This window comes from Falco biarmicus, chromosome 5 (assembly GCF_023638135.1).
Source record: "Falco biarmicus isolate bFalBia1 chromosome 5, bFalBia1.pri, whole genome shotgun sequence".
NCBI classification, from domain to species: Eukaryota; Metazoa; Chordata; class Aves; order Falconiformes; family Falconidae; genus Falco; species Falco biarmicus.
Window position 1 is genome coordinate 13,105,001 of NC_079292.1, and position 22,500 is coordinate 13,127,500.

Genomic DNA, 22,500 nt, shown 5'->3' on the forward strand with positions numbered 1-22,500 from the left:
ACACCATTAGTCCATCAAGTTGTGTATCCTGACTGTAGTAGTGGAATGAGGGATTAAAGAAAGATGAACAAAATAATAATGCATCCATCCAACCAAGTAAAGGAGAGAATGATTTTCCTGGCCCTGCAGTAATCAGTTTGCATCCCAAAGCACAAGACAGGGTTAGTATTAGGAAATATTATTAATGATCATAAAATTATATGGGGGTTTTCATTTGTTTTTAAATTAACCCAGTCATTTAACTTGGCTAGATGAGCTCCTGCATCAGTGAATCTCTTTGAGCTGACTGTCCTACTAGTTCCACGAAGTAGCCCTTCTCCTGAAAGTGTGATTGCAGAGAGATCAAGGGATCTGTATGTTATAGTAGGTATCACAACAGAAAGGGGTTTATGTCTATTTCCCTATCACTTCCTGCTCTGACAGTTTCAATTTTCTTTCTTAATAGGTCATCATCAGCTTAAATTTCCATTTTTAAAGATAATAACTTCCTCATGCATTCTGCCTGGGTGTTTAGCTTTGCTTTGAGGCCTTCCTGATGATGAGCCCCAGCTTGGGATGGTGTTTTGTAGTTTTCCTTCTAAGGAAACTTCCATCTGCAGAAAAACACAAATAACTAAACGTGTTGATGTGACCTTTTCCAAAATGACTTATCTGCTGGTTCCTGGTGGAGGCTGGAGAATGAAGACAAAACTTGGGACCGAGTGTCCCTAGTCAAGAAGGAAAGCAAGTGCTTTGAAAGCTGCTTTTCTCCATGGTTTAGAAAAGAAAATACCCAGATTTTTCCACCTGGGAAGTATGGATATGAATTTGTTACTGAGCACAGGAAGGTTATAAATATATCCAGACTGGACAGAAGATTATGTGAGCTGCTCAAAATGGAAGATGAAAATGATGTTGCCAAGAGAGCAATTATCTTGCAGCCTGAGAATTCACAAAAGGTGTTACTAGGTAAGAGTATGGCAAACTATTATGTGTCCTTTTCTCTCCAAAACCACTAACTAGGATGATCTTCCGTATGCGTTGGTTTCACATCCTTCCTCTGCTATTGGTCATTAAAGAAATGCTTTTTCAGGGATACATATACTTTTTTTTTAACAGTAACATATTGCATTACTACCTAATCAATTTTATCACACTCTATCTATATCACAGAGGCCAACACAGCTTCCGTGAGACCATGAGAGATGAGAGTGCCAATGTCTTTAGAGTGTGCCTGCATTACCATACCAGTGCAAGTGCCCGAACAAATCCCATAAAGTGTGAACATAGTTTCTCCAACTGTCTGAAAATTAATGAATCACAACAAAATGCAAAATCAAAGCCAAAAGTAACCCTTTGCTTGATATTTGCACAGTGTCTCAAGCAAAACCAAAAGAAAGCATATTTTGATTTATATATATATATATATATTTAATCTGAAGTTTGAAGTGAGCACAGTATCATCAAATTCATTCATGCTGAGTTCTCTCCTCCCATCCTCTGGCTGCCCCCAGTCTGTTTCAGTACTTAGGGTTAGAGGAGCAAACTATGTGAGATAGATTGGATTTGGTTTTATGAAAAAGGCACCTATTACCTTTACTCTCACTTTCTTGGCAGTGGAGGAGCAGTTTCATGTCACAGGCACGGTTTAGTAACTAAAAGATATACAGAGTGAGAAAGAAGGATAGTGTAAGAGATGGAGAAAGACAAGGAAAGAAAGTGAGGGGATTGCACTAAATGTCTCTATAATATTTTAGCAAAATATTCTGGATTCTTAAGTGCTCTGTAGATTTGCTTTTATGAATGAAGAGAGAAAAAAAGCACTTATTAATAGTAAAAAGAATAGTTTTGCCAGAAAACATAATTTCTACGTTCCCACTTTAAAGTCGGAGACTCTCCGAACAAACATTTGGTGAACTAGGCCTAATGCTTTTTAATTTCCAGGCTCAAAACAGAAGTGCCTTTTAAGATTTATGGGTTTGGGTGTCTTGTAAAGTGTAAATTACTTTTTTGCTAATATCAAAATGACAGCCTCAGGAGCTTTTTTAAAAGATGGGACTACAGCAAATAATACACAAGCTTCCCAGGCTGTGCTGTCAGGAGGCCTTCATGCCATCTTACAACACCCTTGCTATTTCTGCCCTGACCCTCCTTCAAGCAGGAGCTGACAATCCTGTTAAATCATGTGGTAGGTTAGTGATGTGGGAAAATGTCAGCATGTGATTACAGTAAATCTCCCAACTGTTTCACTTTATGTGACCCATCCAGGATTCAAATTTAGAAGCATGATGTGGTGAAGATGGAGGAGAGATGTGCAGATTACACGTTCCTGGGTTAGCTTGACACGTGAAACAGGGGTTCACTCAAGGGATGTATGTCCCTTCTAGGTTTTCTAGTGGAAACAGAGGGGAAAGGGAAAAGAAACTTCAGTTTGTAGCAAGGACTTCAACGAAATCCACTGGATGAAGCTAGAATAACTAAGAGGAAATCTAGGCTGCCTCAGGTGCCTGTTTGATCAGCAGCTCCCATTTGAAGGGCAACTCCAGAAGCTGCTTCTGATATTGCTGAGGGTTGCCATCACCATCTCTTCCCCAAAAGCATTTCCACCTTGAAAATCCTGATTTCCTGATTTCATCTTAATTCCCATGGTGTATATAAGAAAATCAAACAAATATAGTTCAAGTTCTCTACTGGATTTCACTGAATTTTCTTTGTTAAAAGATTATTTCCTTAGAACACCTTTTCATTACATCATTAATGCGTCAGTTATGGATATATACTTAGTTAATGGCAAGAGCTATCCATGTTGCTGTGAAGACTTTCAGATATTGCTTAGTTTGAATTTCCACATATATTAATTTCAGTCGAACCTTCTCAATCTGTCAAGCTGTGGAATCTGCAGAGCCCTAGAAGTCTGGAAGTATGTGGGGTGGGTCATGGAGGCAGACAGAATCATAGAATCACAGAATCATTTAGGCTGGAAAAGACCTTTGAAGTCATCACGTCCAACCATTAAGCCAGGATGGCCGAGTAAAGCTGGTCTCAGCTAGCAATGACTAAAGGCCAAAACAAAGATTTTGAGCCAACACAGAAGTAGCACGGTAAGCAGACTGGGAGCCTGGGTAGAATGGACAGACAGATGGACACAGCCAGAGCAGCTGTATAGGATGTGGGGACCCACCTTCCCTGTACAATGAAGCCTCTGTACAGTCAGCACAGATAGACTGAGGTGGAGGAATGAAAGGATCATCAGGACGGTGGTGAACACACTGATCACTGAGCAGCTCCTCAGAGAACAGCAATGTGTTTCTTGGTGGGACACAGGTGAAAGAAGCCTTTCCTTATCTCACCCACGCTAAGCTGTATTTGTGTTTGTGCTCCTTTGGCCTTTAGAGAATAAAAGGCGTCTCACATACTGTGCTACCTTCCTTTCCAATTTATGTGTATTTCAAATATTTTTTTAATTCAGTTGCAGGTCTGTTCAGGAAGTGAATAGTGTGTTTTGTTTTTAAATCTAGAAGCTACATGCTATAAAACATAAAATAAAATACAACACCACAGGGAGCCCAGCTGCCACATAGAAAGTTGATCTCTCTAAAACCCTCTGGCCTGAAAGAAAAAAATGAGTTTAGACATTTTTATGGGATTTCTCCAGCTAAAGCCCACCTTCAAATCCCACTTAACTTAGTATGTTTACATGTGTCAAATTTTCATTACATAATAAACAAAAACATGTGTACAAATGCGAAGAAAGTAAAATCAGATGGCTGGTGGACTGTAGGGAACTGTGATTATTAAATTCCCTGCTGATATCTTTCCAGAATGTCCTGTCCAGCTGCAGATTTTGGCAACCTATAGCCATTTCACCATCCTCAAACAGTTCTTTGTATTTGGCAAAATTACTTTTTCTTCTGCAACAACAAAGACTATATATTTTTTTTTAGAATTGGATAGCTGCAAAAGACATACCATTTCTAAATATCACTGGATTTCACTAAGATATTGTTAATTATCTGTAGCAATGTAGAAGACACTTATCCTTACTGATCTTCCCACTTACAGTAGTATCAAATTAATCAGTATCATAATTATACTGATTCCTTTTCCACAGATTATTATTACTGGAAATGGTCACAAGCATGCAAGACACTTCTGTGAGACTGGATGTGTGGATATGACAAAAACCTCACCAGCCCCAGAGGATGAAGAACACTCAAATGGCCAAGCGATGCACAAAAATGATACCCAGCTCCTGGCATACAAAAACACAACCAGCAGCTGAAGCATCTTAACTGGGACAACAGGGCGGGGGGGGGGGGGGGGGGGGGGGGGAAGGCTAGGGACCCAAGAGGGAGATAAGGGCTTTGGGTAGCAGTCTGGTGTAGGAAGAACTGACCTCATCCTCCAGCTGAGAAAGCTGGTTCTGCACCGGCAGGGTACCAAAAGGTAAAGGAGTGACAAGACTAGGTTTAAAACATCTCAGGCATCAATCATTTCTATTAATGTAGGTCACTGGATAATGTCTTGGCCAACAGGTGTGAAAGCAGCAAATCTTACAAGCCTAAAAATCACCCAGTCAGTACAGATACTATAGAAACAGAGAAACTAAGCTGCTATCAGACTGTCTTACCACAAAGGCCATTGTGGTAGGGACCTTTTCTGAAATAGGGAATTTCAGCATCTCTGTATTTTTGAGAACTTGGTACAAACAATGGGGAAGGTTAACAGCACTGAAGAAATTCCGTGGCTCACATCATCTTCCATCGGATCTCATATTCAGTAACAGGTAAATTGCTGCTGTGCAGTATGCTTGGTTTGCAGCTAAATGCAGAGATTCAGGTAAGACGAGTTATTTGTGAAGTGCTTTAACCATTTCTAAGACTGGAAATACTGGGAGATGCATTTGCCTTTATCCTATGAAATGGAGACCAGAGGCTTTGCTCACATGGTTGCTGTGCAGTCAGGAAAACTTAGTGTTTATTCCCAGTTCTGACCAGATCTTGTCCTCTGGGAAATTTCAAAGGCAGTAAGAATTCAAAATTAAATTTTCCATAATATCTACAACAAGCACTGTCCATCTCTGAGGGTGCCTGTTTGCAATAGGTTGACACAAACACACAGCAACAGCAATGATTTATGTCAAGCTTACAGTAACAGGGTAAAACTTTCCTTGCAATACTTCTTTCCCCTGTCTAAAACCACCGATATGCTGCCAAAATTATCCCAGTACCCAGTGTATGAGATTTTGATGAGCAGACTGTGATGAGGTAAAAGTCAGAGAGTTGGCTAAAAAAGGAAATGTTCTAGAACTCTTTGATCATCTCATCAAGACTCTGGGTAAAGGATAGCTGGTGGAGCTGCATTAACAGGACTGTCAAAATATCTATGACAAAACCATCCTCAAAAGGATATTAACAAAACCAAGCAGTCATTGGTAAAATTGACAGCTCTGTCATGGATTAGAAACCAAAAGACAGAAAACAGAGAAAAAATGCATCAAATTTCAGCATCACAGAAAGTTACTGTTTAAGTATCTCAAGTTCCCTGATTGGGCAAATGGTGCTGACAGTCTCAGCAGCGGTATAAAAAAAGAGTTGAATATTATTAGTATAATCAAACAGCAGCTATCATTTTATCACTCCAGATAAATGCCCTGCATTTAGATAAACATGCACATATTTTTTATTCATGTTTACATGTAGGGTAGGATAGACCCCACTTGCTAGCCTCTGCCTGCAGCAATAACTAAGCCATTTCATTTGCATGTAGAGATTTAATTTAGGTTTTGTAAACAAAACTGTAAATTAGAAAGACTGAAAAACACACTGCTATATCTACTGAATGTCCTCGGGGCCTTAAGAAAAAGAGATGATTTCCACAAATATTTTTAAAGAATCTTGTTTTCCTGGAACAGAATAGCACTGTGCACGATTTTACTATACTTAAGGAAAACCCTAAAGCTCTTGTTGCAAGTCCTTCTCGCATAAGGGAAAGGACCTTATAGTCCTTATAGTTCTTACAGGGTTTGATCCTATATGCAGCCAAATGCAGTGGGTTGTAAAGGTGCTCAGTACCAGGCAGGAGCAGGCCTCTAACCCTTTCATTGCTAATAATTACATTTCCTTCAGGACTAGGCTACATCCATAAATTTTTCCAGCAAGAAAACCTAGCAGCCACTCAGGGAGAAACTATAGGACAATTGCAAGGGCCTCAACAGCTTTGAGGCAGCGAGAGTCCTTCACAAAACCAACTGTTCAGGAGCAAATCCCATCACCTCTCCACCTCCCCCTCATCACTGCCTTACACACACTAGCAGCAATCAATTGGCCCCCAGCTGGCAGGCACGTTATTTTTTCTATTTAACAACCTCCAGGGTGGTCTCTTTCACTAATCCCCCAGGCCGTACAACAGAGCTGGAACTGAAGTAGCTTCTGCAGTCAGCTGTTGGGAGGTACATAAAATGGAGCAGCAGTGCCTGTTGGCAACGAGGCATTCCTTTAAGTATTTCCTTCATAGACCCCTCCCAAGCACACCTTTACGGTTCTTACATGTTATGCGTTTGTTGCTTAATCCTTCTAAGATTAGAATGATATCTAAAGGATGGGTCAGGGCACTGAATATAACCTTTAACTGTAACACGTCTTTACTATTAGGCTCACAAGCGTGTTTAACAGTTGTTTAAAAACTTGCTGCTGAGGATTCTTCCAGGTTAGGATGCCCTAGGATGCCCGTTCCCTGTGGTCCAGCTGAAGTGCTGCCCAAGATGTCCAAAGCAAGTTTAATATTTCAGCACTACAGCAAAAGGAAAAAAAAAAAAAAAAGGTTTTGAAGATACAGAGAAGTGTTCCTTTTTGTGATTTCATTCATCTCTAGTTCTTCTACTGAGAACTTCTGATTGTTGTTGCTAAATACCATATATGCACAGTATGTATTTCTAACACTTTTCCTTGCGTGTATATTTATGGGAATTTGTTCCCATGTTATTCTTAGATACCAGGATAGCTTATAACTTCTGTAATGTTAGGGTGTGCTATCTATCCTCCACTGAGTCACAGACAACAAGCCCTGAGCTTGAAAATCTGCTTCTCTAGCTCAAGCCTTAGGGAAGGAAAGCAAGGAGAAAGGCAACAAAATATTATTTTAACTTTGGAAGTTTCTGGTACAAATCAAAGTGGAACATGAAGACAAAAGGCAACATAACGAGTTTTAAATTAACCAATTTGAAATGTCCCAATATGCTGTAAGAAATGTAAGTCCATGAACGCATCCAGTGAGCCCTGCTGTGTGGTGCTGCCTCCATGTGTGGAAGCAGGTTATCAGTACGCGCTCCACATGGGCTGATTTCCTTTGCTGCTCAAATACTGCTGCTACTACTATTTATATAAATACTACACACAGTAAATTCTGTGTGACCACTGCTTCTCATACCTGAATCAACTCATGCAGTTGCAGAGATGGCACATCCCAAGATAGCAGTTTACATGTTGCTGAATATGAGGGCTGATGGAAGACACTGATGGTCTGCGGCCACTTCTCCTAGGCATTTGGTGCGATGGCTTCGGTGTGAGCTACATATATGTGACATGTCAAGCTTCTACATATTCTTGTGAAGTAAAATAAAACTTTACAGATTGGTAAGTGTCCATTCCCTTTCTTCTCTCAATTAATTTGTAACTCCTAGTTTGTGTCTTCTGCTCTCCCTGTGCTTTTTGCTTTTGACTTCTTCACACACACACCCCCGCCCCCGGTTTTTTTTGGTTTTTTTTTTTTTTGTCTCAAGATTGTTCTTTTTCTCTTCCTGGGAACTTCTTCTGGTACTCAACTCTTTAGGAAGATGAGAAGGGGGTCTTCAATACTAACCCAAAAGAGAAAACATTGTGATCCTCAGAAGAAGGGTTGCTCTCGTGTCCAGGAACTGCAGGAGCTCACCAACATGCTCCTTTCCACATGCAAACGAAAGATGTGTTTCCCGCAGACAGGGAAACCTTCTTTACCTCCTCGGAGCTGGCAAGGCTGGAGTCAGCTCAGTGCCCACAGGGGGGTCCCCTTTGGCAGTAATGCCACGCATACCTTCTTCATCCCACGTAACTGCTGTCTTTATGGGACTTCAGCAAAGGCACAGGACTGACCTTTAAATCCTGGATATCTTCACCAGGCCAGTTTTTCACTGAGTAACTTCAGAACTACCTGACATTAGCAATCAGTAGGTTCAGTGGTAGGTCAGAGACACACCATCCCCAAGCAGAACTCCCACTGATCCTCCACCCTCAGATCTGAAAACAGTGGGCTACATTCTCAGGTGGGTAAGCCAACATAGCGCAGTTACTTTGCAGCATTTTATACACGCTGTGGTCCTGGCCCATTTTTTCAGCTTTATGCCCTAATCACTTGTGTAAGCAGTGTCAGAATTTGGTCCTAGGAATAAATAATATCTTTTGAAAATAGATTGCTGAAAGATGAGGTAGAAATGTTTGAGGTTGGTAAACCTTACAAAAGGATTAAAGTTGGCTAAGCTGATTGGAAGGAAAACCAGTTAAAATCCTGATAGTAACGTAACATCAATGCATAAAACAGAGCGCTCCTAAAATAAAATTAAAATAGGTCAGAAGTTTTCAAATTAATACTTTCATTCGGTCCATCTGCTGGAATAGGTTTTGTGAAATCACTCATCATTTTAATGCCTTTAATTCATCCCATTTAAGAACCAAATATTACATAAATTATTATCAAAGTTTTCTTGTACCATTTATCTTATTTTTAACAACTTAAGAACTATTACCAAATATATACACCACACACATTAAAATGTGCAGAGACCACAGAACATTTAGATTCATACTAATGAGATAATCCACCTGCCTATTTCACTGCACAACAGCTGCACAGATTTAAAAGGGTTCAATTAAACTTTATTCAGTGCATAGATAATTGATCCAATGTGGAGAATGATGTCACTGGTAGGTTAAAAAATATATTTTACCTTTTAAAATAAAATTGCTCCATTAGAAAAACTGGAAATATAAACCTGACACATAAATCATCCTGGAAACTTTGTTTTATAGAGCAACAAAAAGAAGGAAAATGAAATAAAATCACAGCAGATACAACACGCAGATGCCCATTATTTCATTTCCTCTCCAAAAGGGGCAATAGAAATCTAAATGAGACATTGCTGTGTCTCTCCTTCCATATGTGAAGTTCAATTAGTCTTTGGTATTTCACTGTATTTGTTTTTATCTTTTCTGACAGCTTCTATTTTCTTAAAGGTTTTGTCTCCCTACCCTCCACAGCAACGAAACACCACTGTTTTCCTATTTTAATTGCTAACTTTAGATGGCACCAAACTTGTGTAAGATCCTTTTTTAATAAATGCAGAGGAATTAATCTTTAAAGATCTGTCCTGCCTACCATCTGCCTGGGGCACTGTAATGGTTGCTCTGGGAGCCATGGGTGGACCAGAAGGACATACTTGGGCCTCTGCTCCAGGCTACTGAAGACGAAAGCACAGCTTATTGCCAAATACGTATCTCTCCACGTTTATGTCATGGACTGCAAAATACATTACTTAATTTTTTGATACAACATAGTGTTATTTCCGACATTGCTAGTGGTAGTCACTAATCTATTCCATGTCAAGATGATACAAACATTATTAGAGAGAAAGCAGGACAAAAGATGACAATTATCTATCCACTGAACCATTAACAAAGTTCCCATCCTTATAACATTTTGGTGGCTATCCAGAGTTGGCATTGAAATAATAATTTTACTCTGAGACTGTCAAAGTGATTTACTTCGAAAGGGGCTTCTACAGAGGGAAACTGAGGAAAAGGTGATTTAACCCACATACGCCATCAATAATGGGTTTCTCCATCACAAAGGAAACTTTGAACACCTTTCTTCTCGCTCACTAGCATGTAGTGTGTGATGGAGTTACCTTCTCCTTGCTTTGTTTTGGGCCCTGTATCCTTCTGAGCATGTGAGAGCTGAGCTGGAGATGCAGCTGTTGAATACACTTATCCCACCTGAGGTGTTTTCCAGCAAAGCCAGATGTCTGCAGTTCCCACCTCTGCCAGAGGCAGAAAGTTCTGCATTGCTACTACTGCACCCCAAAGTGATGCGGACTTTGGACCTGGTTTCTTGAGTCACTTGCCCAATATATCTCAGGCAATCAAGGCTGGAAACAAATTTAATCAAACGGGACTAATCGCTGTATCATGATATTCTTTAATTGTTATGGTACAATATGTATCTCTGCTTTCCCCTGTGCCTGTAAAACTTACTATTGGTCTGACTCTAAAGAAGTGAACCAGCATTTAGAAAAGGAGTCCTACAAAATGTGGCATTTGCCTTACAACTCTGTGGAGCTGTGTTAGACCAGATTCTGACACGTGAAATAGGGTAAGCAGTAGTGTCAACTGCATGCCTACACCACGTACAGGGGTGAAGGTACATATAGAGTAAATCACACTCCATAGACTTTAAGTAGACCTCACTGAGATTCCTTGTCTTAGCTATGATTTTGGATTGTTGCTTCACAAAAATTAGTGTAATTAAAGTTACTATAGATATATTTCAGACAGACAGATATACACACATATTAATATACATACACATAGTACAGTTCATTATTCTTGACTGTGAGGGCTTATGACTATTGACACTGTCAATTTTTATCTCATTACTCATCGCTGCTTACTCTGAGTGCTAATAGTATATTTCCACAGAGTTTGTGTGTGCTGCAGTGTAAATTCTGACATTGCTAGTGTCAGTCACTAATCTACCTCATTCAATTCATGTCAAGATGATACATCACAATGCTCAACAACTGTCATCCCTGCTTTAAATACATCTACATTTTTCTCAACTTTACAATTAAATATACATATATATATGTATCTTCGGTTCTGCATCAAGTTCTGCTTTTACAATATGACCACGAAAGTCGACCTAAATATTCTGCAAAGCAATTACTAGGTAGAATGGGTTTTTTGTTGGTTTGGCTTAGTTTAGTTTTTACAAAACACTTCAGAAAACTAAAAGAAAACTGAAAAAAATCCGTTTAAATTTGTTTATAGGTCCATATTTTTTTCCCCCAAACATAAAAACCTTATTTTCTCTCACTCTGTCATGCTTACTAACACTGGTTCGTGGCCTTTCTAAATTGATGTTTAAAAAAAGATTGGTTTACAAATGCTTACAAATATCACAAGTTAACTAGAGTGTTTAAATTAACTAACACCGCTATGGTTTTGAGTATAATTTTAAAGGAATATCTAAATTTGGCATCATTTAATCTTCTCCCTTATCTGGAGTTACTCCGTGTCACAATTTCTGTGCTTTAGTTATTTTTTTCCCTATAGAAAGCCCAAACGACGTTTGTACTTTCTTCTGCTTCACAAATATTACTATATTTTTTGTTGCAGAGCACCTAATGCTGTACTCTATTCTTCCTTTGCCTAAGTTTGTTATTCCATTTGACTTTTCTGTGCTTTCACATACTCTTGCTTCTTTCTCTTGCCCTGATCTGGCTAGTGGTGGTACACAGTGCTGTCTGGGCAGGTGGGTGCATGTCATTGTTTTAGCTGATGTAAATAGGATGCTCTGCTGCTGTACCTGGGCTTCTGCAGCTGGAGCAGGCTGAGCGCTCCTCTGATGGCAAGAACTGGGGACTGGGGTCATGTAAGGACGGTCCTCGTGTCTTTCTGCCTGTCTGCATCAGCCCAGCTGTAAACTGGCTCATGTTTGGATCAACAAGGAAGAAGAACCAGCAGAGGGTCTGTTGGGCTCTCCTTCGTACTGACAGGTGTTAAGGACCGTTGAAAAGGGAAAGACCATAGAGGCGGCTCGCAAGAATAGATAAGGTACTGAACCTATAAAAGTGAAATAACATGGTTGTTACATACATATATATTTCGGGTGAACCCGAGTTCCAGTCAAACTATCTGCACAAAAAATATTCTCAAAAAAAGTGTACTGAGGCTTTTTATTCTTTGCGATTCTGAAAGGCAAATTGATGTAATACAAAAAGCCTGGGAAAATATATTTTTTAACAATTTTTTTGAACTGTGCAAATGTGATGAAATATCTTTTCTCTTTTTTCTTTTTAATTTTTCCCATTCACATTCAGCTGGGGTTTAGTCCTCAGCAGGACTAGAACCTTGAATGTTTTAAATAAATGATATTTTGAAATAGAGAAGCTATAAATAATGGACAATTTAGTGCTGCAGCTGCACAATGTAACTACTATCTCTCATTTTTAACAGCAAAAGAAGTTGCATTGATCTGGACACAAACAGACTTAAGCACATGAAAATCTGTGGTGCACATGAAATGGATATGGTTGAATCTATTCCAATTATTTCATTGATTATGTGCATTTTTTTCTCCAATGTATGAACTTACACATGTATGAGAACTTCAAAGAAATACATTCAGTGCCTAGCAGGATTTTAAAAATAATCTAACCTTTGAAAATCCCATTGGGAGGCTATCTACATTTTTAAATGCCTAAATATCCTTTAAAACTTAGTCCTCTGCAACCGTAATTTTGTTCTCGTATAAGAATGTGCAACATGGTCTTTGAATCTTCCTCCAAATTTGTGTGGCTTTCTGACATTACTTGCTTAATAAAGTCAACATAAGGAGAAAGCAAAGACCAGTTTTGTTTTCATACCGATTTATAGAATGCGTTAAAACATGCATGTTATCTGTGCAAAGGAAGCGCAGAAAAGTTGATGTGCTGGTCCTTCTTTGCTCATTTCACATAAGTGAAAAGACATAATGATAAGAAAGAGCAATGGCTCCTTAGTCCATTGATCTAAGAAGTAAATGCTTATTTACAATGGGCTAAGCAATATCACAGATGGAGTTTTAGGGAGAGTAGCAATTCTGTTCTACTTAGCATAAGAAATAAGGTTTTTTTATATTAATGGAATAATTAAATCCACTAGATCACTAAAAATAGAATGGTTTTACATGCTGTAACTCAGAACTGGATTTAACCCATAAAGCTAATTTAATTTTATGGATGAGCATACACAACACACAAATAATAATCAGGAAATCAAGAAGTCATATTTCCCATGGCAAACATAACTCATCTAGATTGCAGAGATGTAGATTATGTGAATGATTAAAATGTAGCAGTAATAGGAAATACTACCTATGTACATAGAGGTCAAATTTTAATTCCTGTGGGAACCATAGCTTTGAATTTTCTGACATTATGTATTTAAATTTTCAGACATAATGTTGATTTTCATGTTGAACATAATTTAGTTTTTGGAATCACACGTGCCATCCCCTTACTACTCAGTTCACCTTTCAGTAAAGTGTGCTTTTGAAGTAACATGTTTAATACGATAGCTCTAGCATAGCTCTGATTGAGCTGCTGCCTAGGAGTTATACGCACACCACTTGATACCTAAAAATCTGGTCTGCTTTGAGTTAGGACTAGATCATCACTACTTGTTCCTCTCGTGAGCAAACAAACCTAATGACAGTGTTATGGATTCAGGAAAGGTTTCAGATGCAAACGTGGTAGGCTGCACCGCTAAGGCATACATATATCCTTTATTTAGGATGACAAAAAACTTAAACATATCTTTCAGTACTGTCTCATACAAACACAGTACATCACTAGCCTGGACACCAAGTTATTTAAAGCTATTATTTAGTACCATAATAGGTAGCAATTTAAATACAAGGCAAAATCATTACATTGTCTTGTTTACTACTGATGTTAATGTCAAGCTGACGTGTAATGCTCCAAAAAAGGCAGCCTATGATTTGTTATCATTAAACTGTCAGTTCTGTCATGTGTTAGGCATAGATTCATACTATACTTCTTTCAGCGTATCACTTTATTTTCTATCAGTCAAAAACTGAAGTGTTTTAATTGTGTGTCTGCTATTTTTCTATTAACTGTTTCGTGCATTTTTTCTCTGGCCTTTTAATTGCAGTTTAATAGTGGTCATTAACACATTAAGGGGTGTTAGAAGAACATTTGAAGTCCTCTTGACTTCTACCAAAGTTGACACTTCAATGCTAGAGTAATTTCAGCTATTCATTTATTTAATAGTGACCTATGCAAATGTGGAACCATGTCATTTTACAAATTGACTGTAATAATTAACTAGAAAGGCAGAGTAAAATGAAACAGGTTATAATTAGAATAAAACTGCTACAGTATTACGTCAGCTAGAATAAAATAATCTCAAATGATTAAATTGGTTTCAATTATTAAGAATCAGTTTAATGTACCCACTGTTCTGATTTTTTACATTTCTCTTTTTTGTGTGCATTAGATGTCACCTCATACAATTTATGCATTTTATTCATCTTGGTAAAACAGGCATTACAAAAGTTTAATTAAGTAGTAAAAGACTTCATATTATTCCGTTGAATTCTAAATTAGTTGCAGAAAGAAATGATAGCGCATAGTACATACCATTCATACACATTTCAATTAGATGCATCTATTGTTAGCTAATATTTCTCTACTCCAGTGTATAGATAGAAGTACTGATATAGAGGAATATGTAGGTGTACACACAGAAATAATGGTGCTGGCTCCTACAGCATGTTTTTAACTTACATGAATATAATTTTCAACTATATTACTTAGATCTTTACCTTCAGGTCACTGCTCATATGGAACTTTAAAATTACATTTTCCTTAAAACCTACACCTTGCTTATTCAGTTGTTCATTTTGCAGATCATGCATATAAATAGGTGTACGTATATGTATGCTTGTAGGTACACACAAGCCTACATGAGACAGACAAATTTGATAATAGGCAGCATATACAAAGCCATATGATGAAGATGAAAACAGAACATTATTTTGATCCCACTTTTTGACATAGTGGTATATTGGCAAGTCAGTTTTCTTTGGCTCTACTTGCTATCTGCTTGCCATTTGTAAACTCAGCTTGCAGCATGCCGTAAATAAGTGTTATACAAATGCACAGTGGGGTGACCAGCTTCTGCTTTAGAACTGTTCCATTTAAGATGCATTGAGTTTCTCCTTTCTACTTCTACAGTTTAAAATTATTGTTAATTACAATTAAATCTTTTTTATTTGAACAAATTGTACTGTATTGCTTGCTGGACTAGTCAAGTACCTTCAAGAATTATGCCTCTGGTCTTTCACATTTTAGTTCAGTACATAGAAGCTTCTTTGTTTGTTTCCAGATGATGGCTCTGGAAAGGAAAATACCCTTAACAAATTCTCAAACAAGAGTAAATGATGTCTCAACAGCCAACACATATCAACTCCAATACTTTTTGTGCCTTCTTTTGTCCACATGAGCAGACCCCAGGAGAGCCAGGCTAAGCTGTTCATGCAAAGGCTGGAGAAAAAGTGTGTCCAGTGAAGTAAATGTATGGAAATGATGGAAATGTGGCTATGGTATTTCAGTGTCTTTACCAAAAAAGAGAGGATTTGTCAGTGTTTGAGCTCCATCTTTACCCCCACATAAAATCACTAGTGACATTCTAGTAATGAATAAAGTGTGGGCACTTGCCAGCGCAGGCAGTTCATACATGTGAATATGTTGTTATAATTTTGGTGTCACAAAGCCATAGTCTGTACTTCTTGCTTCCCTCTTATTCTCATCTGCTGTGAATTCTGTGTGGATCCTTCAGAAAATCCCTGTTCTGCAGTGTGGCTGCAATCTCTGATGCTAAGATTTGTAACTATCTATCAAACCGTAGGATCATTAGCTAAAGTTACTATTTTAAAATATATTTCTCTTTGCTCCTCTGAGGTATGGAATTCCAGCAGGGGCAGTTGTGTCAGTAACTGAGTGCTTGTGTGCTGTATTCATCATGGTTTTGACAGGACTTTTATAGTCTCCCTTAAGCAGTGGTAAACAGTGTTATGTGAAATATGTCAGTGATCTCAGGAGCATTTTTTGTGCAAGCGTCTCTATCAGTAGAAATGCAATGACAGATTATTTTTTTTTTAAGCATTCAAATGTGTAAAACAACCGGTGGTCATGAGACGCTATCATCAGTAGAACACTTTTTGGAAGAAAGAAACCTTACTTGTAAGCTTTGAATTGGTTTCAGCATAACAAGCTTGAAGGAACCAAACACTATTAGCAATGCATACCTCCCGCAGATTTGGGTACCAAATTGAATGTGCCTCATGGCATCTAAAGATCACTGGAAGTCCTGAAGCTCGAGGCAGTTAGCCCCTCCCCAGCTTCCCAGGAGGTTCAGGGAACCTGGGAACCTTTGACCACAGGCCACCAAACAAGCTATTGAAAATCCCAGAGGCTTCCATACTTCTCATGAGGCTAGATGCTGGCACAAGTGAGTTTTCCAGCCTGTGAAGGAGCTTTCCGACCTGCCTGTTGTACCCTTACCTTTCTTAGAGGTCCTATGAACTCGCTAAGACCACTTCACATTCCAAATGGAACTAGACTTCTTTTTATTGCATTGTAATTAATGTTGTGCAGTTGTAATAAAATATTTATTATTAACTACATTTTCCAAAGGTAATTAAATTTCTTTCTGTGGAACAAAGACAATCAGTAGATCACAATTAACTGTCTTTCTTTAAAAAAAAATAAAATAGTATGGCAGATTATGGTAACTCAGTACAAATAACCCATTCCTGTACGTCTTATAGCTGTTACATACAGATAATTTACACAAATAGTTACTTTATCCTGGAGTGATTGCTTTGCAGATCTTGCTGGAATTTTGCTTTTGGAGCCCTTCCTACCACATTTCGGCAAACACCAAATAGGCCAAAGATGGCATAAGTAGGAATTTGAAAAACGAGTCCTAACTTCTCAAAGAAATACAAGAAAAGTTATACTGATGTGTGTAAACTATGCAATAATGTACATATAAATTTACAAGAAAATAGTTTGAAGAGAATTTGGCACTCTTTGAATAAAAAGAACAGAGAAGACTTGACTGTCGCGTGACTGATGCGCAGCAGGGATGTCCAATGACTCTAGCAGGGAGCTGACAGGCAGAGTGACTGGGTGACATTGCTGTTGAGCCTTTGGAAAATCGTAAGATTTCTTTCAGTCTCCAGTCTACAAAATACCTGCAACCCACTCCTCACCCAAAAAGAAGCACGAAGCAGGCATTGTGTCAGTCTGTCAGGGAAGATTCATCTCACATGACTTTAGTAAACTAAGTTTGGCGTATGATTTAAACTTGTCTAAGCTCCCTTTATAGAATCACAGATTAATATATGTTGGAAGGGACCTCTGGAGGTCCTCTCCTGCTGTTCAGTGTTAGTGGAGAATAAAAGGCAGCTACTCTGAGCCGTAACAGCTAGCTTAGCTTTTAAACAACTACAGAACTTTGTAAGTTATTAATGGGATTTAGTTTAGATAACCTAGCCTCTTCTAAATGACTTAGTTTTAGTTTAACTCTACTATTTCCAACATTCAGCCATAGCGTGGAGTAAAAGGAGCCTACCTATCCTGTTAGCTACACTGAAACTTACCCAGTTCCTGATTTATCATTTCCGTGGCAGAAGGAAGAAGAATGTAAAATTAGTCACATATGTTGGCTCAGCAAATGTGTGTCCCATCATCTAGAACACCTCGGCTGAATAAGCTGCATATGCCGAAGGGAAAGAAATCAAAATAAAGCTCTTTGAGACCAGTTTCTTCCTTTTCTTACTCTAATTAGTCTAAGAGAGAGAAAGTGGGACAAAGAGGTAGCCTATGTAATCCTCCAGCCAGAAGAAAAGAAGCAACAAAACAAGGATCCTGTTAAACGATATTGCTGCTGCAGCTCACCCTTCAGAGCGCTGGCAATCTTCAGCTCACTCCACATGGGTCCACAACTTTCACCCTGACAGAACACCATCAGCCGTTACATCATCTCCTTTTCCCTCAAAGCTTTCCTGCTTTTCCCTCTAGAAAAGTGCCCTCTTTGTGACGTAACCATCTCATCAAACAAAATTGAACCCTCTACTCAAAAAAGTTCTTATTTTATTTAAGCGTATCAGCAAGAAGGAGGATGGAAGAAACATGAAAACAAGAAATGTGAAAGAGAACAACCTAGAAATCTTCTTTATTCCACGATGACTCAAACAACTCTTCCTCTAACTTGAGTGTCAGAAATTAATCAATCCTGCTTTGCTTTGTCATTTTTTTTTTTTCTTTCAGAATCTCTAGGGAGATCTTCCAACTTTACGTATCTGGCAACCATCGTTTTGAATTCTTTGAGCAAGCTACCTTCATTGATCCATCATACTTACATGTCTTTTCATACTTTTTCATACTCTTTCATGGACAACAATAAAGCTAAAAAATCCCCAAACTAGTCTTCCTTTTTCAAAAATCCTATTAAACCCATCTTTAACAGCTACAGTGTCTTCCTTATAACAGAGTGACCAAGTTCAACAGCACTGCTTGCTAGACTAAATGGTAGACTGCAGGAGTTGTGGGGAGCTCCCAACTGGGTTATAGGCTGAGGTCTCTACAAACTGAAGAAAGCACACTGGGCATGAGACAGGACCACCTTCCCTTTTCTCCATTTTGCTTGATCTTGTAGTGAGGTAATAGTTGTGCACCTGCAAAAAGCAAGTTGCTGTTGAATGAAAAGGTTCTTCTAAACATGACTTGAAGTGGGTGAGCTTGTATGAGCAGTGCTTAGATTTATAAGACAATTGTGGCATGACAGGAGTTCATGGCATTTATAAGGATGGAAGAATTGGGTTTTCTTCTGGCAAACTTTACCCTCCTTGTGGTTCTTTTTTTCCCCCATAAGAACTTGCCCATTATGTAAAACAATTTGTCTTCAGAAACAGCAATAACATCAGTGACAGGTAGCATCATAGATCATCCCTCTAGTATAAGTTTGGTTGATGAAGTGAAAAAAGTTGTTTGTAGCTACAGTACTGATTGTGGCTGCTAGCTTTTTTCCTTTTGTAATTCCCATTTCTCAACTTAATACGAGATTGATACTAAGCTTTGTCACTGACAGCTTGCCTATTTCAGGGAGATCCACACAAAGAAAATGTGTGAAAAACTGAAATGAGATGGTTCTGTTTGTAGATCATTGTAAGGCAGGAAAATAAAATATGTGCTGAATGTGACTAGGCAGAACTTTAGAAACAAGAATCCCATTATTTCTTTCCTTTTTGCTAAAGGCATATTTGACTTTGCTGTCAATAGCACTTGCAACAGTGAAATAGAAAGGAAATGTGTACCCAAATTGCTAAACTTTGACTACTGGCTCAAAATGTAGGTGGACTTTGGGATATTAATATATTTTTCTGGCAATGTGTATACAACAGAACCGGTTATCACAGTCGTGATGAATGACAGAAATATTCCAAATTTAAACTTGTTTCCAGATTTTACAGCTATTTTTAGCAGAGGTTAAATCCCAGCTATGAGTGTGAGCATCCACAGGCTCAGTCTGGTATCCAATATGACTCCAGATGTGCCCATCTCTCTTTATGATCTTCTTCTGTATTTCTGTCTTCCAGTCTCCTTGATTCTTTTTCTTGATTTGCACATAGTATTAGTCTGCCATTTAACTTTAATTTTTTAAGCTAACTAGAAAGAAAGGGCTGAACAAATATTGGAAACATTTTCTTTGAGTATCCATTTGAATTAAACAGCCAGGTAACATTTGACCATGTTTGTGACCCTTTCATGTTTGCTTTTCATGAATTTTCAAGTGTTTGATCTCTGTTAGGGAATGGATTAGCAAAAAGCAAATTTGTAATTCAAATGCTGGAAACTCCACCAGCACCATTTTAAAATTGTATATTCAGATATTGTATTTGAAATTTAAAATTCACATTGATTTGATTAATGAAGTGAGTTGCAGCCAGATCGTGTGCCTCTGAATGCCTGTTATTTCACCTGGGGAGGAAAGTGATAAAGTCTTTTCGACATTCTTTCTACCTAAACTTAATCCTGGGGATTTTTCAATCCTGTTTGTGTCCTGGTATGATTTAGCGCAGCCTCCAGGTTGTTCTAACTTCTATCAGTTGTGAAAACTGCCACCAACACTGCTACCGTGCAGGGGTGGTAAGCAGACCAAACTAAACAGACTGGCATCTGGGAAAAGAAACTCATGTCAGTGAAGAAGGAGATGTATGTCTTAATTATTCGTAATTTTGGGCTGGGGTATACCAGCAATATATTTATTGATTCTAGTAATTCTTACCTAATTAACAAATGTACAGTCAGGAACATAAAAAAGTGACATTTTAAGACTAAATTACTCATTACAAATTATTCACTGAGTTCCAATAGCATAGATAGATGAGACCGCCTGTTCCCTTTCATCTTTGTTGTCTTGCCAACTGTGTGTTGTCACTTGCAGAACATAAAGGATGCGCAAAAAACACATACCTAGTGAAACACAAACACTACAGTCATACTGTGTTCTGTATACATGACTGTTCAGGCAGTAAAACATGTGATATGGATGAACCTCAAAACATTTCTGAAGCTGAGAAGTCTCATAAAATCATGGCTTGTTTAAGATTGGGTTTTCATGCATCTCCTTTTGCCACCCATTCTGCCCCTGGGGCAATCAGTTAGCTGATATCCATGGGGAAAATGGTCTTTCTTACTATGCACAACTTCGCATTAAAACTTCAAAGCTGTTTAAAATACACGAAGAGAAGTTCTAATTTATTCTTTTTTCTTTCAACACTGGCAAAACCTCTCGATCTCCACATTCTTCTATCAAATTCACTACTCGTCCCCTCTTTCCCTCTTCTTTTATTTTCCCTCCCCATGGGTGTGTTTGTTAAAGAACCAACATACTCAGGAGCATATTATCTAGGGACAGTGAAGGATGTCAGAAGGAACTGACCTTCATAAAAGGGCTGTTTTCTGTCCCATATACACTCTCTATTTTTCATATTAATTGCCTTTCCTCTGTCAGTGTTTGTCCCTTTTCTTTCTGAAAAAAAAAAAAAAAAAAAAGCAACAGTGATCTCCCTGAAGCACTCATTGACATAATGCTGAGATCAGCATGTCAAGGCTGCTGTGGAAGGAGAGGAGGAAGAGGGGAAGGGGGACATGCAGCATGGTTTGCCCTGGCCCCCTGTTTCAACGGGCTAGAGGATACCCCAGTCAGTTACACTCTGAGTCATCCTAGACCTACTGAGGCATCTCTCCTAGCCCCCAAAGACTGCTCTGGAGTAATTACTGTAATATCACAAGAACAACTATTTTATAAATCAGAAAACAGAGGGAAATAGTTGGTAAGTGAGAAGTTGAGGGCCATATGTGAATTTTTCAGAACTACCAGGAGCAGAAAACATAATCTGAGCAACAAACACGTTTCTGCTCCATCGGTGAGCAGGGAGCTCGTGGTTTGGCATATGCCATTCTTTTTAACTAAGTTTCTGTCCAGTGATACAAGAAAAGGATGGATTAAGACTTTTAAAAATTATTTAGAGCCATTTTAAAAAGTGGACATGAATGTGTTAATACAGAAAGTTTTTCTTTTCTTCAACAGAGTTCCATAAACTACTTGTGTTTGTTTATTACTGTGAAACCATTCCTCAGATTCAGGCAGTTACAAGATTGTTGGCTCAAGCAGGTTGAGTTGATCCAAGATTTTCCTGTTAAAAGCTTAGATAAGCTTGAATCAGCAAATACTGTCCATCATCTTAACACATGGACACAAAGGGAGAAGTTTTAACAAGCACTGGCTGAAGTGGGAAAAGCTAAATGTAATAGATTATCCAGCTGAAAAAACAGACTGGAAATTTACTTTAGAAAACTCACCTTACAGAGTTTCGCCTAATAAACCACATACATATGCTGTACTAAATCTCATTTGATTTCAAAGAATCATCACAGAGACCTATTTTACTCCTATTCCTGATAAAAATTTGGTCCTGCACTAAAACGGTATATACACTAATTATGAACATTGTTTCTTCTGTTTTCCTGGGCTTATCTTTGAACATTGTTTCTTCTGTTTCCCTGGGCTTACCTTTTTATTCTGAAAGGCTTCAAAAGCAGAGTAGGTGAACTATTTGGGACAAAATCTGAGCAAACTTGAAAGTGAACCAAACCCCAGAAGATTTCTCCTTGAACTGTGAAAGGATACAGTTAATATTTTTTCCCAAACTTTTTTTTTTCTTTCTCTTTTTTTTTTTAATGTTTTCACACACCTCTGAAATTGGAGGTTGTATTTGGCACTGAAAGTGGGACCATGGAAAACAATGGAAAAGCCTGTTCCTAGAGAATTTCCAGACCAGCTTTGTAGGCTCAGAGAGATGGACAGCTTGAATATGTATCTGACTGCAAGCAGGTTATCTGACCTAAACCAGCCCTTCCCTTATTCGGCTATCAGAAGCTCAGCATCAAAGTAATCTCTACTTTCCCATACAATGACAACTTCCAGAATAGTTCTGAACGCATAGGATTGTCGTGCTGAGAGATTATTCCTAGAAAGATGACACATGAGGGGTTATATCATTTCACCATTCAATTCACATTTCTGCTCTGCCCCTGACGGTGACACAGGTCTCTCTCTCTCTCAAACATACATA

At 38.4% G+C, this 22,500-nt stretch overlaps 1 long non-coding RNA gene across 2 annotated transcripts in view; it reads left to right on the forward strand.

Moving 5' to 3' along the window:
• The window catches only part of LOC130150515 (uncharacterized), a 54,962-nt gene that overhangs the window by 7,448 nt on the left and 25,014 nt on the right, over positions 1 to 22,500 (forward strand). Inside the window, exon 3 of one of the 2 annotated variants that reach the window (XR_008822243.1) lies at positions 446 to 1,075. The exons of the other annotated variant lie outside the window; for it this stretch is intronic. This is a non-coding gene — a long non-coding RNA (uncharacterized LOC130150515). Of the gene's footprint in view, positions 1 to 445; positions 1,076 to 22,500 lie in introns of those variants that run through there. 2 annotated transcript variants of the gene reach the window in all.